Source organism: Equus caballus, chromosome 11 (assembly GCF_041296265.1).
Source record: "Equus caballus isolate H_3958 breed thoroughbred chromosome 11, TB-T2T, whole genome shotgun sequence".
Classification (NCBI taxonomy): domain Eukaryota; kingdom Metazoa; phylum Chordata; class Mammalia; order Perissodactyla; family Equidae; genus Equus; species Equus caballus.
The window spans coordinates 33,631,809-33,637,456 of record NC_091694.1 but is presented as its reverse complement, the minus strand read 5'-3'; the positions used below and the strand labels follow the sequence as shown (position 1 = coordinate 33,637,456).

The window sequence follows — 5,648 nt, the reverse complement described above, 5'->3', positions numbered from 1 at the left end:
TGGCCCATATGGCAATCAGTGGAAGGAAAGTCACTTCTTTCTTTTCTGTGAAAAGGTATTTCATAGATCCATGTAGGTAAGTAGACTGTGACAATTGTTTAACTCTGAAGACATGTACACATGAGGATAGTTCTAGAATATGTGAAAAACAGCAGAGAAAAATACCAGATCAATGCTGTCTTTAGATTATTCTATAAATTGAAAGTGCCCGGGCCACCCGGAGCTGAGCCCAATAGGCACTTAATAAATATTTTTAGGAAGGATGGGAAAAAAAATCTCCCACACCCTAACTCCACCTCAACCTCCTTCTTCAGAGATCCAGGAACCAAAACGAACCTTTCACTTTGAGAAAACTCACCTGGGCATACCTACCCCACTGAGGGAAGGGGAGAAGATTACACGTCACTCCCCCAACTTCTCAGCACCTCCTGGCAACACACACGCAGACCCTGATCCCCCTGACCTCGGATCTAGGGAGAAAAAGTGGAAGAGATGGGGACGTGCCTCAGCTCAAAAGCAGCTCACTGCCGCCTGGCTTCTCCTCTGGCCCCACACAGTCCTCGTTTCAGTCCTGTCTTTGTCACCTACTAGCTATGTGACCAAGTCACTTTACTTTTTTTTTTTTTTGAGGAAGATTAGCCCTGAGCTAACATCCGTACCCATCTTCCTCTATTTTATTTGTGGGACACCTGCCACGGCATGGCCTGACAAGAAGTGCCAGGTCCATGCCCGGGATCCAGACCCGCCAACCCCAGGCCGCCAAAGCAGAGCATGTGGTCTTAACCACTGCACCACCAGGCTGGCCCTGACCAAGTCACTTTACCTTTTTGAATCTCACTTTTTTCCTCTGAGAGTTGATAATACTCACCTGGAGGGGTTGGTGTGGACTAAATGTAGCGGCACATGGAGAGCACGTGTTCAGTGCTGGTACAAAGTAAGGGATACTATGAACCCAGCATCCAGGAGCGGTTCTAGTTTTCCTGTGGCGTGCCATGGGCCGGATTTTGGAATTGATCCTGCTTCCAGCTGCCAGATGGTGGCAAGTGTACCAAATGGCTAAAATCTTAACTTTCTGAAAAATGCATTGCATTTACAGAAATTACTGAAAAATTTCTCCCCCATCATCAGGCCCTTCTGCACTATGCCCTTCGGTCATTGTGGGCCTTCACCTCTCTGCTTCCACCTTTCTGTAACACCCACTCCCCCAAGCCTTATCAAGAAGCCAGAAATAGAATCTCCCTACTCAGATGTCTCTGCCAATGGGGAGCTCTGGCCTGCTAAGGGCTGGGTCAGCTCTGGCTTCTCAGCTGAGGGAGGCCACAGAAATGTAGCCCCAGCGTCCTTTTCCAAGTCGCATGGACTGCTGACATTGTGAGGGGCGAGCTGCTGCTCTGCTGAGTCATAGCTATCTAAGCTGTTTGTTCTCAGGGCTCTGAGACTCCCCAAGGACCCAGGGAAGACGGCTCTATATCCCTTAGATCAGGACTGCTTCAGGTTTCTCTTTCCAAAGTTGAGAAATCCAGATAGTGCTCACTCTGGCCCAGGAACGAAATGAGCTCAGGTCTCTTTCCCGCTGACTTCTTGCCAAGGATTGTAGGCCAAGGTGGCCAGGCTCTCCCCTCCAGCCTAAGTCAGCTTCCTCCCGAGTCAGCTTTCTTACCTCCCTATTAATAGCCACTGCTTTGGCTGGCTCCCCTCACAATATGATTACAGTTTAATAATGCATCTCAAATAAGGAAGCAGCAAACTTCCTGAGCTGGGTTGCAGAAGGCCAGTAGGGCTCACGCTCCATCCCAGAAGGCAGAGTCCGGGGCTTGTTTTCTGCAGAAGGAGCAGCATGATAGAGGTTGGGGTGACTAAGTCATTGGCCTCCAAGACAAGTCGCTGCTTTGGGATTTCTGTCTTGCTGAGCTGCTCCTAGTTCAGGGCAGGAGACAAGCATGCAGGCTAACTTCCATTTTATTAGAGCCTTTATTCCCACAGATATTCCTGGGCAGGGCTGAAAATTGTGACTCTTATCTAACAAGAGTCGTCAGTTACCTTGGATGGAAGTTCTGGTCCAAGTTGGGGTTAGTCTCTACCCAGGTCACCTTTTCTCTGATGCTACAATAACAAGGTCGCCTATTGAGAGAGGCTCAGCTTATCTGGCTGGCACAGGGTGCTGAGAGTAGATTGAACCGCACCAAAACAATTTTTTTCACACCACCCTTCTCCCCCTCCTCCGTCTCTCCCAAGTAAAAGCAGACTTGCTAAACGGTCTTTAGTGTTCGATTCATGCTGATAAGCAGTGTAGTCTGGTCACTATACTTTGTTCCCGCATTCTTGTTCTTGGGCCCTGGATGAGAAGAACACACAAGTTTAGGAGCCAGACACCCTGGGTTCAAATTCTAATTCAGCGTCTTAGCTGAGAGGGCTTAGTAAATTTATTCTACTTTTCTGAACCTCTGTCTTCTCATGTATATAAAAGGAATAATAATCTATCCCAAAATGGTTTTAATACAGGTGAAATGAGATAAATTTGGAAAATATGCCTAGTACAGTGCCTGGAATATAGTAGATGATCAATAAACTGTCTTAATTTTCTTACCAGAATATAAGAGGCAGGGAAATGTGAGGGTAAACCAAAGCCACCCAAGCTCCTCACACTAATGGAAAAAAGTGACTAGCATCTCTAAATGCGCAGGCCCATGACATAAATGTCTCTGATAAGAAGGCTCATGGAGACAAGCAGAACTTGGTTTCCCTTCTCTAGATTCATACCAGTTAGAAGCCCAATCTGAACAGCGATGCCTCTTGCTAAGACCATCGTGAGAGGTCTCCTAGACCCATTTATCTTCCCTAATGACATTTATCAGAGGTCTCACAGTTCATAAACACAGGATGGCATCAAGAAGAATGGGTAGGCGAGGGTAGAGAAGGGCATCCATCTGTTCCACACTATGTGCTAATCTACATTTCAAGGTCCCCCTTAAAAGAACCAGGTCGACCAGACCTCAGGGTGAACCCCGCTATCAGCAAGGACAAAGGAGAAACAAAATATCATGCATGCCCTGTTTTTCAACCTGCTGAGAAATAATCTGCCCCCAAAACACCTGCTTGTTAGATGGCAAATAATGGTCTCCAACCCAGAACCAGCTCGCTTCCCTTAGCCGACTACTTCAAGTCTAGGGGTGGCAGACTTTGTACTTGCTACAGCTTGCTTCCTTCTTGCTTGCCAACAACCGGCATATGTCTGATGGGAGCCAGCCAGAGCTCCTGGCAGCACAAAGTGGGGCAAGCCCCAGCATGACCTGCCTCACCATGTTCTGCCCCCAACTGAGCACTGACTAGGGGCTAGCGTTGGGGAGGAGAGAGCTGGGGCTAAATTGACTCAGGCTCATTTCCATAAAAGCAGCCCAGAATTCCCTCCCCCTCAGCAGACAAAGGAGCAAGACTTCCCCCTGATGCTTCCTGGGGAGTGGTCCTTATTTCCCCTTTGGACCTATCCTTGGTATTAACTCTAACCTGATTTCATCTATATGCAAATATTGAGGAGGATGAGTACACAGTAATTTATTTACACACCACAGAGTGCCCAATTTAAGGATTAGCCACTTGGACACCATTCATTCCTTTGGTCACCCAACAAATAGTTTCTAAACATTTACCTCACACCAGCACTGTTCCAGGTTCTGAATACCCATCGGTGAATAAAACAAAGATGGTCTCTGCCCTAGGGGGAGAACCAGACAATGAATATGAAAATTAATAAACATGCAATTACAAGTTGTGAGAAATACTATTGAGAGAATTCTCAGGTACAGTAATAGAAAATAATGGTGTGTGGTGGGGTCTGTTTTACATGAGACGGTCAAGGAAGGCCTCTCTGAGGAGGTGACATTTAGGGACTCAGTGAGATTTCCGTAGCAGCTGCCCATGAAGGTCTCCCCCAACTGCTTGACTAAGTTCTTTTCTCTCTTAATGAAAGGCTCTGAGAAGAATAAAAGGGTACTTCAGCCAGGTAGGCAGTGAAGAACATTCTGGAAGAAGGCAGGGTGCTACAAAACTCTTCTTCCTGGTCTCCAGCTGTGGACACATTACTTCTCTTCCCTTTCTCCACCACCCTACCCTGAATCCATCTGTCCTCTGTCCAGGGACTTTCTGGCACACTTGTTTCCCTAAAGGCTCTTCCTCGTTCCTGTCCTCCAGAATGTTCTCGTCACTGTGAGGACATTGCCCTCCCTGGCACAACCCAGAGAAGCCCTTCATGAGCTCATTGTCGTTGAAAATAGTTTTTGTCAAGGTCCCCACAGTCCTGCTCTTGAATCTCCAGAAGCCAAATAGCTCTGACTAGCAGTAGATGAAACTCACCATTCCCGCTGGGCCAGCAGACTAATCACAGAGTCTTCTTTTCACTGTAGAACTCTTTCTTTCAGGATTGTTTTCCTAAATTAGCATTAGATAGGTTGATATCAATGCCATCTACCCCTGTGTTGAGGAGTTGGCTCTCTAGACTGTTGTGGAACCAGCCCAGACATCAGAGCCAGATAGACCTGGGTTTGAATCCTAGCTCACCTCTTTATCAGTTTTGTGACCTTGGGCACGTGGAATCTCCTCTGGACCTCAGGTTCCTTATATGCAAGATGAGGGGGAGGATAATACCTACTTTTCAGAGTTGGTGTAAGAATCAGCCAAGAGGTATGCAAGATGAATGGAATGTGGAAGGTGCACTACAAATGGGAGTCTTTGTTATTACTTCAGCTGTGAAATAATCTGAGTAGAATTTTGGCAGTGTCTCTTTTAGGAAGGTAATTGATTGCTCTGTTAACAGTGGGGGCCAGTTCTCCATTTCACCAACCATTTGGCCACAGTAGCTCTTTAATCTGAGTATTGCTAAGAACCAGGTGAAAGGAGGACACTTCAGGACACAGTAAAGGGCATAGATCCCAGAATCTTGCATTGGAAGGAATCCTGAGAAAATTCCAGTCCAAGTTCTTGCTATCAGGCAGGACTGAATTTAAATTTCAGACAGATGGAAATCTTTTCTAATACATAGTTGAGCAGCCGTCACCACACTGCCCCAGCAGTACTGCTCCGTGATCACACACACTTTATTGGAATTATTTCAGTCATTCAATCATTAATTCAAAAAATATTTACAGAGCACCTACTAAGTGCCAAGTAATATTCAAGGCATATGGATATGGAAGCAAGAAGACAGACAAAGTCCTGCCCCTCATGGAGCCTGGCTATATGTAGAGATTAAAAAAGAAAGAGAGAGAGAGAGCAGTGATATGAAGAAAATAAAACAAGGTAACAGGATAGAATGATGAGGGCTGGCACAATGAGGTGGGGTGGCCAGAGAAGTCCTCTCTGAGGAGAAGACATCTGACAGAAACCTGATGGGTGAGAAGGAGTCAGGGATGGGAGGAATGGAGGAAGAGCATCCTAAGCAGAGGAGACCTCGGCGCAAAGTCCCTGAGCAGAAACAAGCTTGATGCGTTCAAGGCACAGAAAGAACGTCCATATGGCTGGGGATAGTGAGGCTGCAGGTGCCAGAGTATGTAGGGCCTTAAGGTTGAATTTTATTCTAATTGCAGGGTTTTAAGCAAAGGACCAGCAGGGTGTGATTTATGCTTTGAGACGATCCCCGTGCCTATTCTTGGAAA

The 5,648-nt window shown here is 46.6% G+C and overlaps 1 long non-coding RNA gene across 1 annotated transcript; it reads right to left on the bottom strand.

Annotated features, from left to right (window-relative positions):
- Positions 1-1,964: 1,964 nt before the first annotated feature.
- Positions 1,965-4,485, bottom strand: LOC138916266 (uncharacterized). Its single transcript, XR_011423285.1, has 3 exons — positions 4,351-4,485; positions 3,648-3,712; positions 1,965-2,335 (listed from the first exon to the last, which is right to left on the bottom strand). It is a non-coding gene; the product is annotated as an uncharacterized lncRNA (long non-coding RNA).
- Between the last annotated feature and the right edge of the window lie 1,163 nt (positions 4,486-5,648).